At 37.9% G+C, this 13,160-nt stretch overlaps 1 protein-coding gene across 1 annotated transcript in view; it reads right to left on the bottom strand.

Moving 5' to 3' along the window:
- GPR98 (G protein-coupled receptor 98) overlaps window positions 1–13,160 on the bottom strand; it is a 1,036,968-nt gene that overhangs the window by 250,597 nt on the left and 773,211 nt on the right. The gene's annotated exons all lie outside the window — the stretch shown is intronic.

Raw genomic sequence — 13,160 nt, 5'->3', positions numbered from 1 at the left:
GCTCAGAGAACGTCAAACAGACTAGATCCCAAAAGAAAAATATCAAGACATATCATAGTCAAATTTTCCAAAATCAAAGACAAGGATATTGCTGTTGTTGATTGCCTTCAAGTCGAGCACAACTCACAGTGCCACTATGAACAAAAGTCCTGAAGGCCCTCTACAATTATCAACATTTATCAAAATTCACAGAGTTTCTGGAGGCATGTTCTTTAGAAAGTGAATGTCACCCCTGCTCCAAACCTGGCATAAAATATTATTGTTGTTATGTGCCACTAAGTCACCTGCGATGTACAGTGACTCTATGTATAGCAGCTCTGAATCCTTACCTTTCCTGAGCCAGTCTCACTAATTCCAACACACGTACACCTATTGCCCCAGTTATTGTATCAATCCATCTCATTCAGGGTCTTCCTCACCTTTGCTGTCCCTCCATCCTTTCTAGCATGATGTCTTTCTCCAACATGTCAGAGAAAAGTAAAAAGTCACAGAAAAAGAGGCTCCCATTAGGTTAAGCTCTGATTTCTCAGCAGAAACTATGTGAGAAAGAAGACAATGGGATGGCATAGAGAAGGCTGAAATAAAACAATTCCTAACTGACTGTACCCAGTAAAGCTGACCATCAAACTTGAAGGAGAAATTAGGTCATTTACAGAAAAGCAAGAACTTAAAGAATGAAAACAAGACTAACCTATAAGAAATACTAAGAGAATTCCTCTACACAGAGAAAGCAAAGGATAATGGATGGGCCAAAGTAACCAATAGAAAAAAAGAATGCAACAAAATGGCAATGAAAAAACATGGCTTGCCAATTATTACACTTAATGTGAATGACTAAAAATCACCAGGTAAGAGAAAAAGAGTATCAGGTTGGATAAAAACCCAAAACACAGACAGTATGTTGCCTAAAAGAGAAACAACTAAAAAATGAAGAAAAAGATAGATTAAAACAAATCCAGTGGGAACCTGAGGAGACGGGGTAATAGTAGGCATAGATCAATGATGATTAATTTTATCAAAACCAATATACAGGAATGCTCATATGAAACACAATGTACAGAAGGAATGTGTGAAACATGATCTATATGAATTTAGTATGAAATCAATATAAAATAAAAGGATGGAAAAAAATAACCAAGTAAATGGCATCTATAAGAAAGCAGGAGTGCAATAGTAATTTCTGACAAAATATATTTCAGAACGAAAACCATCATAAAAGACAAGGAAGACTTTATATAATGACTAAAGGAGCAATAGATCAAGAAGATATAACGTTGGTTAACATCTATGCACTAAATTATAGACCTACATGAAACGATGGTTAACAGATTTAAAGTATGAAATTTCACTACAGTTACAGTAGGAGACTTTTAACACATCAGTGTCAGCAAAGGACAAGCCTGTTAGAAAGAAATGAGACAAAGATGCAGACAAACTAATTTATGCAATTAGCCAATTCAACCTCATAGACATATTCAGGATACTTCACCCAAATAAAACTCAATTTATGGGTTTTTTTTTAAGGACACACAGCTCATTCTCCAAAACTTATATTAGGGCACAAAGGAAGTCTCAACAAAATAAAAAACTTTCAAATAATACACAACATCTTCTTAGACCACAATACCACAAAACTAGAAATTAACAGTAAGAGGATAAAGGATAAAGACCCATTCACGTGGAAGCTAAATAACACCTTCCTTGAGCATTATTAGGTTATAGAAGAAATAAAAAAATGAAAAATGTTACTCAAAACAAATAAAAGTACAACACATCAAAATGTCTGGGATAGAGCTAAAGCATTCCTTATGGAGCAGTTCACAGCAACAGGAATGTTGTTTTTTACCGCAGAGTCAGAACCAACCTATAGCTGATCCTCTAGCACATTTTCATGGGCTTTTAATTTTAAGGGAGGAGATAGCCCATTCTTTTTTGCCCGGGGCAGCTGATAGCCTCAAACCACGTGCTTTCAGGATTACAGTGCAGCATCTTGCCACTAGGCCACCAGAGCTCCCTAAAATCACTACCTAGTGTGGAATAGACTGGAGAACAGTATGCTAAGTGAACTAACCCAGTTCCATAAGGACAAATGCTGTATAAAACCATTACTGTAGAAAAAGAAAGATAACTAGTGAAACAGGTGTGAGGATCCAAGGGGGTAAGATAGGAGCAGAGGGGTGAGGATGGGTAGAGGGAGAGCTGAATAAAGGAAATGGAGAAAGATCAAGTGTCATAAACAACGCATATGGAATTTGTAAGGAAACCAGCACAAAATAAAAATTTTATTTAAAAGAAAAGAATAAGGCCCGAAAGTAATGCACCTGAGAATGTTGTGCCTGAGAGTGAGTGGCACAGCAAGAACTTGAGTGAGGGAGCAAAGCAGGTCCTCCAAGGGGAAACCAAGGCTTCTTGGTTTTCCATTAAGGTACTTTGTGGGGATCACTGTTGTTGTTCAACAAACAAAAAGAAATTCTCTAAATCACTGGCAATAAGAGAGATGCAAATCAAAACTACAATGAGATAACATCCCATTCCAGTAGCAGTGGCAAAGTTTAACAGGACAGCAAGTAATAAATGCTGGAGAAGATGTGGTGAGAAAGGAACTCTTGTACATTGTTGGTGGGATTGTACAATGCTACAACAACTCTGGAAGGCAGTTTGGCATTTCCTCAAAAAGCTGAACATAGAAATTCCATATGACCCACTTATTCCATTGTTTGGAATATATCCCAAGAAAATTAGAACTGAGGCTCAAACGGTAATTCTACACTAAAGTTCATCACAACATTATTCACTGTCACAAGAACATGGAAACAGCCCAGATGTCCAAACACAAATGAATGGATTGAGAAGTTGTGATACGTTCATACAATGGAATACTACGCAGTATGTAGGAGCAACAATTTTGTAAATTACTACCTAACTTGGGAAGGACTAGAGAGCACTATGCTGAGTGAACTAACTCAGTCCCTCAAGGACAAATACTGTATAAAACCATTATTGTAGAATGAATATGAGAACTGAAGGCAGGGGGAGGGTGGAAATGGGGAGATGAGGTTGGAGGCTGGTACAGTGTTAATCATAGGGTTGTACAATTTGATGGGTGGGTGGGGTGAAGGAAATAGGAATGATCTTTTGTGAAAAGCAATGTATTCAAACTTTGGATATAAATTATGGTAATAATAACAAAAACAACAACAACAATAAAAAACCTAGAAAAAGAAAAGGATAAAAAAGAAAAACTAAAGATTTACAACAACCATCATACAGAAAAATAACAAGCTGAGCCCACAGGCTGTAGAAATAAGGAAATTATAAGAGCTGAAACCAATAGAATAGAAAACAGAAAAATAATTCAAACTATCAACAAGACTAGGAGCTGGTTCTTTGAAAAGTTCCACAAAATAGACAAACTATTGGCAAACTTAACAAAAGAGAAGACAGAAATAAATCACCTTGGAAATTAAGTAAGTTGTTATCACAGCAGAATCGACTGAAATGAAATAAGTAATATTATTACTGGAATATTATGAAAATTTATACTTGATACATTTGAAAACAGAAGAAATGAACAAATTCCTTGAAACCCACACTATACCCAGACTGTCACAGATAGATAACGGAACATACACTTACACCTCCATTCCTGTCTCAGTTTTAAAATTCCTTGGAGTACATTCCTAGGAATACAATGTGGGTCATATTGGATATCTAAGTTCCTTTTTTAAAGGAAACATCAAACTATCTTGCAAAATAGTTGTACCATTTTATAATGCCAGCAGGCATGCATGGGTGTTCCAATCTCTCCATATCCTCTCCAGAATTTATTCTTTGTCGTCCTGTTAAACAGTTACTGCTACTGCAGTGAGATGGTATTTCATTGTTGTTTTGACTTGTATCTCTATGATTGCCAGTGATCTGAAGCATTTCATCATGTGTCTGTTGGCCATTTGAATGTCTTCCTTTGTGAAAAGTTTTTCCGTGTCTTTTGCCCATTTTATTATTGGGTTATCAGTCTTTTTCTTGTTGATACACTCTGATATTCTGTAAACTTTTGTTTTGAGGACCTTGTCTGAGATGTCATTGTCAAATATTTTTCCTAGTCTGTAGGTTTTATTTTCATTCTATTGAAAAAAGTTTTTCATGTAGAGAACGACTTGATTTTTATAATATCTCATTCATCAATTTTGTCCTCTTCTGATTGTTTACTTTTGGCTATTTTGAAAACCCATTTATAATGTAGGCCTAGGCTTCTAGTAAGGGCCCATTTTTGTCTCTTATGATCCCTATGGTTTTATGCTCTACTCCTAGGACTCTAATCTACCTTGAGTAATTTTTTGTGTGTGTGTATAATGTGAGATGTGGATCTCGTTTCAGTTTTATGCAGGTGGATGTCCAATTTTTCCAGCATCATTTGTTGAAGAGGTTGTCATTTCCTCCCTGAATTATTTTTTATTCCTTGTCAAATATCAATTGACTATAGGTTGTTGTTGTTATGTGCTGTTGCCTGTGACTCATAGTGACCCTATGTACAACAGCTCTGAAGCCTGCCCTGTCCTAAACCAGTATCACTGATTCTGACACATCTACCCCCATTGCCCCAGTTACTCTATTAATCTATTTCATCTAGGGTCTTCCTCTCCTGTGCTGTTCCTCCTCCATGCTGAGCATAGCTAGATTAATTTCTGGGTCCTCAATTCTTTTCCATTGGTCTACATGCCTCTGTCATTGTACAAATATCATGCTTATTTCAGTTACTTTGACTCTACAGTTGGTTTTGAGATCAGGGAGTACTATACCTCCCACTTAATTTTTATTTTGCAGAAGTGCTTTGTTTATTGATGGTCCCTTTCCTTTCTAAATAAACTTTCCAATTGTCTTTTCTGTTTTTTTTTGAAAATGAGTTGAGTATCTATACTGGAATTGCACTGAATGTGCAGGTTTTAGGTTGTACCTTTATAGGTTGTTATCTTCACAATGTAAACAGTCTTCCTATCCATAAACCGGGAATATTTTTTCCATTTAATTAGGTCTTTTACTGTTTCTTATAGTAGTATTTTGCCTTTTTTTCTTATACAAGTCTTCAGTGTCTCTAGTTAGGTTTATTCCCAGGTGTTTCATCTTGTGGCTAGCTATTGTAAATGATAGTGATTTCTTATTTTCCTTGTTCATGTTTTCTTTGTTGCTGTAGAGAAACCCGACTGACTTTGTATATTGATTTTGTATTCTGCTATTCCACAAAATTAGTCTCTTTTTGCTACTAGAGGTTTCTGTAAATTATTGATGAGTAATGATGTCAGTTTGAGGATTAAGGTGTGTCTGATTCAGGGCAAAGTCTTTCTAATCACTTGCTATACATCTGAGAGCTGGATAATGAATAAGGATGACAGAAGAATTGATGCCTTTGAGCTGTGGTGTTGGAGGAGAACACTGAACATCCCAAGAATGTACAAAACAAGAAACAGCTATGCCTTGAAGAGGGTGCAGCCAGAGTGCTCTTTGGAGGCAAGAATGATGAGGCTTTGCCATAATTCTGAAGGATGGAGGGTAGGAGAGGAAGACCCTCAACCAGTGGGTTGACACAGTGACTGCCTCCATGGGCTCTTGTGTATCAGGAAGTATGAAGATAGCACTGGATAGAACAGGGTCCAGATCTTTTGTTCATATGGTCACTATGAGTCGTACTCGACTCGATGTCAATTAACAATAACAACATGAATTAAATAGAAGTTAAATTAACTATTACAGGAAGAAAAAATAGATAGATGGAGAGTTGAAAAAAAGAGGAAGGAGAGATGATCAGTGGAATGGTGGGTGTTGGTGAGTGGAGGGGAGACAGAGTAGGGACACATTCAATGGGGTTTTGAGAGGACTGCGTGATAACAGATATAGATAGTGGATACTTAACTGTATGAAGTACATTGAGTATGAGAGATTTTGTGAGGCACCTATGTCTTTGCATAAAGCTCAGTGTGCAAGGTTGTTTTCTGCAAATCAATTAAAATAAAGTGATTGTTATTATATGCCATCAAGTTACTTATGACTCACACTGACCCTATATGTGCACTAGCTCTGAACCCTGCTCTATCTTGAGCCAATTTCATTATCTCTGACACACCTACTGCCATTACCCCAGTCACTAAGTCAATCCATCTCATCCAGGGTCTCCCTCTCTTATACTATGATGTCTGTAAGCATAACCAGTCTCTAAGGACTTTTCCCTCCTGGAAACACCAATGTGTGTGAGATGGAACTTCAAAATCCTTGCCTCCAATGATTAGCCTGGTTTCACCCTATTCAGGACAGACTTGTTTGTTTTCTTAGCAGTCCATAGTATGTTCAATACTCTTCTCCAATGCCACAAGTTAAAAGCATTGATTTTTTTTTTCTATCATCTTTAGTCATTGTCCAGTTCTCTGATGTGTAGCAAATAATTGTGATAATCATGGCCTTGATAAGGTGCACTTTACTCTCTAGACTGGCAATATTGCTCTTCAGTATTCTGGACAGGTCCCTGACAGCAGATTTTCCCAATTCAACGCAATTCGTCTTTTGATTTCCTGGTTGCTGGTACCAAGAGTGTTGATTGTGGAGCAAAGCAAACTGAAGCTGTTTACAATCCCAGTTTCTTCACTATCCATCATCCTGCTGTCAATCAGCACAGTGGTAATAATCTTTGTTTTCTCTATGTTGAACTTCAATTCATATTAAAGGCTGCAGTTCTTACCTTCTGCAGCAAACACTTCAGGGCCTCTTCAGTTTCAGAAAGCAAGGTTATGTCATCTGCATAACACAGGTTGTTGATGAGTCTTCCTCCAATTCTGATATCTCATTCCTCCTCATAAAGCCCAGACTCCAGAATGATCTGTTCTGCATATAAATTGAAAAGGTATGGAGATAGGATGCATCCCTGGCATACATCTTTCCTAATTTTGAAGCATGCAGTGTTGCCTTGTTCTATTATGACGACTGCCTCCTGGACCAAGTATAGGTTTTGCATAAGCACAATTAAATCTTCTAGTATTCCCATTCCTCTCAAGGTTAGCCACAATTTAGTGTAATCCAGTTAAATACCTTTGCCTAGTCAATAAAACACAAATAGACTTTCCTCTGGTACTCTCTGCTTTCAAATGGAGAGGGATAAAAAAATTACAGTATAAATGAGCACTGTATTGGATATTATAAATTTAAAAAGAATATAATTCCACCTTTGACCAATACTTGCTCTAAAGTACTTAAAGGGCAGACTTGCCCTGAAGATAGGCATGTTAAAAGTAGAATCTTGTCATGAATGTGGGGGTTTGTTCAAGGGGAACGTTTGAGTCTTACCCAGTACTCTGAGCATTTTACATTTGTATGGATTTGTGGATCCACATTAGACTTTTGATCAAAGAGATTCACATTGAAAGAAGGGCATACAGGAAAGAAAAGAAGGGTGGAGGAAGGAAAGATAGAGACTGTCTTTAAAATTGGAACAAGCTGTTTAGCTTCTGAGGCAAGGTAAAGTTGGTGCCCATCAAAGGTGACTTCTAAGACTTGAGGTAGAATATGCTCATTCAGAATGATCACCTGGATCCACAGGAGTAGAATGGGGAGGAACACAACAATGGAGAAACAGGCTGAGCTTGGATGTGTTATTTCAGTTCTGCCCACCTAGCAAGCACAGATGTGTGGATGAGCAGGGAAGGGTTATTGGCTTGTGATGGATGAGTAGTGAGAATCCCTGGCTTGTTGACTTGACTTGGTTCCATGGAGGGGCTAGGGCTGAGCAAAGAGACCAAGAGGTCCGGAATTCAGGGTGAGGTGTGGACACCCGGGCTGGCAGCTGATGCTAATTAGAACCTCGCCATGCCTGCCTGAATATGAGCGAAACAAAACTCAACCAGATGAAGAGAAGATGAGCTATGCTATAAGCTAGGGTAGATTACTACAACTTAATGGCTTGCTCTGAACTGGATGATTCTTGTGGATGCAGATACTCAAAGGTTCCAAATTAAACTGATGATTCTTCATCAAAAGGGACATGCTTGCTCCTTCATATTATGGTTTGATAGGAATGGAGTAATTAGAAATTGGATATAAAAAAGGTGGAGAGTAAGGCATGAGGCATGAAACAGTTGGCTTGTAAGCTTTTATGAAAGTGGTAATTAGAAAGATGATTGTAATGGGGATGACCCCACAATATAAATGAATGAAATAGAATGCAAATGAGTGTGCAGGAGCAATGATTTTGGAAATTACTACATAACTTGAGAGGGACTGGAGAGTATTATGCTGAATGACTAACTCAGTCCTATAAGGACAAATACTGTGTATGACCATTATTGTAGAAATAGAAAAATAATTATTAAGATGTGTATGGGAGAATGGTAGGGGCAGAGGGGTAAGAATGGGCCAAGGGGGGGTAACAATAGGGCCTCATAATTTGATGGGTAGAGGGAGAGTGGGTAAAGGAAATGGGCAAGATTTGGTGTGAAAAACAATGGATATGAACTCTGTAAGCAAACCAGTATAAAACATAAATTTTATTAAAAATAGTAAATATAATGCAAATGAAAGACTATAAAACAGTGAACATGCATGAAATGCATTGTATATGAGTTATAAAAATATTAATTTAAAAAGATCTTTTTCCACAAAAACAAAGCAAGGTTTATTAACTTGAATTAATATGAAAACACAAAAACATCCCAGTGACATCCAGTTGATTCCAATTCATAGATGGTGGAGTGAGACCATTCCATTAAAGCCTTAAATTCTTCAATCTTTACAGCATGAGATTTCTGTGTCTTTCCCCTATGGAATAGGTTGTGGGTTCCAATTGATAACCATTTGGTTAGATGATCTTTTGGTTAGTAGTCAACCACTTCACTATTGCACCCCCAGGGTCCTTGAACCAATATTTTATTTTATAAAAACAGTATCGAGTATAGAGATTCCTCTGGAAGAACAATGAATATAAATGGGTTTGTGTTCAGGCCCTAGACAAGTCTACTGCACTGGGGCCAAGAACATACCATAGGTTGATTTCTCTGGTTATATCTGAAATAATGAGGCAGGGATGGAACTTTGGTGCCTCTTCTAAGAGTTACAGCTGGCTTTCCCAGATGGTTAGCAGGAAATTGCAGATACACAGTGAACTGTGGCTAAATCAACCATACAAGACTCAGGCTGTTGCTAAGCAAACATTAATAAAAACGCTTGGGGTTACTACTGGCTCAAACTATAGCTTGTTTGTTCTCTGGGGAAAGGGGGGGAAAAGCCAGAAATTATGTTTTAAGGATCTCAATAAAGAGTTGCAGCAAAACAGTGAACTCTTTCAGTGTTCTGAATCACATGGGAAACTGTGATGGAGGCTGCTTTCTAGTGTGACTCCTATTCATGGTCTACAAGCTGAAGTTTGTTAAAACCCTGTGTACATCACATTAAAATTGTACGAAGGAAACAAGAGAGAGACTGTCTGCTAATGTGTACGGTATTGTTTTTAAAAGACTGTTGTATTTCCTAATACTGAAATTTTATTCATATGAAATTATCTTGACGTAACATGTAAAGATTGCTGTAAAGGTAGCAGCACTTCAAAGTATGACTAAAACCCAAAATGCATCATGCTTAAACAAGATCCACAAGAAGTCGAGTAGGGAAGTCTCTTGGTGTCCTAATGGACAGTACTGGTCAAGGGTGAGCGAAAAAATAGTATAGCCATCACCAGAGTAAATGATATAATTTTAGAATCACTGATGGTTGTTAGATGCTGTTGAATCAAAACCAACTTTTAGTGATACTATGCACATACAACAGCATGAAATTTTGTCCAGTCATGTATCACGTATCTTCAAAATCACTCTTGTGCTTTAGACCACTTTTTAAGCCACTATATCAATTTTGTTGGGAATCTTCTTTTTTCACTCATCCACAACTTAAATTAAACAAAAATCCTCACCACTGGGCCAAGAAGGAACATCATGATAGAGACTGAAATTGTCAATGATGTCTTCCTGCTTATATTTACAACCAACACCTTTGGTACAAGCAGCCAAGAAATCAAAAGATAAGCTGCATTGAGAAATCTGCTATCAGGGATCTCTCCAGAGTAATAAAGAGAAATCTGTCATCTTAAAGACTCAGGCGTGCCTGATCCATGAACACATCATAGTGTATTAAATTCTAGTTCCTATGATGCAAATTTACATACTATGTGGTTCCTGCTCTTGAAAAAGCTTCGTTATCTACGTTATCTACGTTACTATTCTGTCTTGAAACAATCTGTTACTGTTTTTGTGAGGAGCCAGCTAGTGGACTCACAGCAACCCTATGAACAACGTATCTGAAGCTTGCACGATCCTGCACCATCTCTGGCATGCTCAGGCCCATCGCCATAGTCACTGAGTCAAGCCATTGTGCTCACGGTTTCCCCTTTCCCTTATCTCCTTTGTTGACCCTCTACATTTACTAGCCAGATATTTTCTTTGTAGAACTGGTCCCTCCTGACAACATGACTACAGTGTGTAATCTTTCACTCTTGTAGCCTCTAATGAGCACCCTCGTTATACTTCCACCAAGACAGATTGATTTATTCTCTTGGCAGTCTATGAGATAGTCCATATCTTCTCCAACACCTCAATTCAAAGACATTGATTCTTCTTTGGCCATTCTTACTCACTGTTCCAGCCATCAGATGCATATGAAAAAATTGAGAATTGGCTTAGACCAGGCTCATCTTAGTCTTTAAACTGACATCTTTTTTTTCTTTAGCATTTTAAAGAAGTCCTTGACAGAAGATTTTCAAATGTAAAATGACTTTTGGTTTTTTCACTGCTGCTACTGTGAGTGGTGATTATAGATACAAGTCAATCTTGAGATCGTCAATCTTTTCCCCGTCTATCATGACGTTGCTTATTGGTTAAGTCAGACTCATTTCCATCATGTAGGATCCAATTCATACCTGACTCCTAGTGAATTTTCAGAAGCTGTAAATGGCACTGGAGGAGACTGTGCATCTTTATTCCACAGAGCAGCTGGTAGATTTGAAACATCTGTCTTTGAGTTGTCAGTGATTCAAAAGATGGAGGGTCAGTGAAAGAGAAGAAGACCCTCAACCAGATGCACTTACATAGTCACTGTAGTAATGGGCTCGTGTATGTTAGAGACTATGAGCATGGCACTGGACAAGACAAGAGTCAGCTTTGTTTTTCATAGAGTTGCTATGAGTAGTACTCAACTTCATAGCACCTAACAACAACATCCTTCAATATAATACCTTGTTGTTGTTATGTGCCGTCGAGTCGCCTGCGACTCATAGCGACCCTATGTACAACAGCCCTAAACTCCGCTCTGTCCTGTGCCAATCCCACTGTCTCTAACACTCCCATCCCAATTATCCCAGTCACTGAATCAATCCACCTCATAGAGGGCCTTCCTCTCCTGCGCCATCCCTCCACCCTCCCAAGCATGATGTCCCTCTCTAAGGACCGGTCTCTCCTCACTACATGTCCAAAGTAAGTTAGACAGAGCCTCAGAATCCTTGCCTCCAAGGAGCCACCCAGTTTAACCCTTTCCAGGACAAATCTGTTTGTTTTCCTAGCAGTCCATGGTATTCTCAATACTCTTCTCCAGCACCACAGCTCAAAGGCATAAATTCTCCTTCTATCCTCCTTGGTCATTGTCCAACTCTCTGATGCATAACAGGTGATTGCGAAAACCATGGCCTGTATCAGACGCACCTTAGTCTCCAGAGAGACACCATTGCTCTTCAGTACTTTGGGGAGGTCCCTAACAGCAGACTTTCCCATGGCAATGCGCCTTTTAATTTCCTGGGTGTTGGTGCCAAGACTGTTGACTATGGAGCCAAGCAAACTAAAGCTGTGTACAATCTCAATCTCTTCACCATCCATCCTGATGCTGCCAATTGGTCCAGTGGTGAGAATCTTTGTCTTCTTGACATTGTAAATACCTTACGTCTTTACATTTTTAAATCCTTCCAACTTGAGAAATGCTAGGTATATTCTTTCTTTTTGGCTTTCTAACACTAGCTCTTTGCATTATTTTGTATCACACTAATAAAACACATTAGTATAAACTTTATTTTAAAGATTCTAAAGAAGGTATATAGTTTGTCCTAACATTTATTAATCCTTAAATCAGAAAATTATCACTTGTCTGTCAATTTTGCTGTACTGTGGTGTTTTCTTAGTTTTGTGTATTTTTTTAAATGTTGTACTTTGTGTACTTTAATTATGTAGAAGGAGTAAAACTAAATCCCAATGAAAGACTTTCTTTTGCTGATGTGGAAAGACTAAAAATAAAGAGAAACAGCTGAAAATATCAATTAATATTTGGAATGTGGAAATATGTAGACAGAATGTAGACAACATGGAAGTGGTCATAATGAAACACATATGAACATCCTAGGCATTACTGAGTTTAGATGGACTGATATTGGCCACTCAGAATTAGACGATAATATCATCTACAATGCTAGGAATGACAAATTGAAGAGGAGTGGTGTCACATTTATCATAAAAAAGAACACTTCAATATCTACCCCAAAATAGAATAAAGTCAACGATTAATCCCCATACCAGGAAAACTTGTTAATGTGCAATGAAGATATATTAATAATAACTGGTAGTGTAATGTAAAAGTTGGAAACAAATAACAACTAGAACTTCAAAAGTACGGCCTTGGCAATTAGCAAGTTTTTTGGAGAGAAAAGAAACCTCGAATAAGCAAAGCATTTATGAAAAAAGCAAGAATGAAGTGGGTGGCATAGCGTTTCTGGATCTCAAAACCTACTATACAGCTGTAATAACCAAAACACAATGATAGGCACGTAGACCAATAGAACAGAATTGAAAACCTGCACATTAACCCTTCTGTCTATGGTCAACGGATACTCAACAAGGAAACAAACCCTATCAAATGTGGAAACAGTAACCTCTTCAAATGGTGGTGGCAAAACTGTACTGCTACCTGAAGAAAATAGGATCCACACCTCTCCCTATACACGAAAATCAACTCAAGATAGATCAGAGACCTAGTGGTAAAGCCTAAACCACAAAGATCATAAGAGACAAAGTAGGACTTAACTTAGAGGCATAGCCTCTGATAAATACAGGCAGAAGTACAGAACCAGGAGATAATAAAATTGTTGAACAGGA

This window comes from Elephantulus edwardii, unplaced genomic scaffold, assembly GCF_000299155.1.
Source record: "Elephantulus edwardii isolate Elephantulus edwardi_28Jun2011 unplaced genomic scaffold, EleEdw1.0 scaffold00043, whole genome shotgun sequence".
Taxonomy (NCBI): Eukaryota; Metazoa; Chordata; class Mammalia; order Macroscelidea; family Macroscelididae; genus Elephantulus; species Elephantulus edwardii.
Note: the sequence above shows the minus strand (reverse complement) of the source record. Positions and strands in the feature narration are given on the sequence as shown.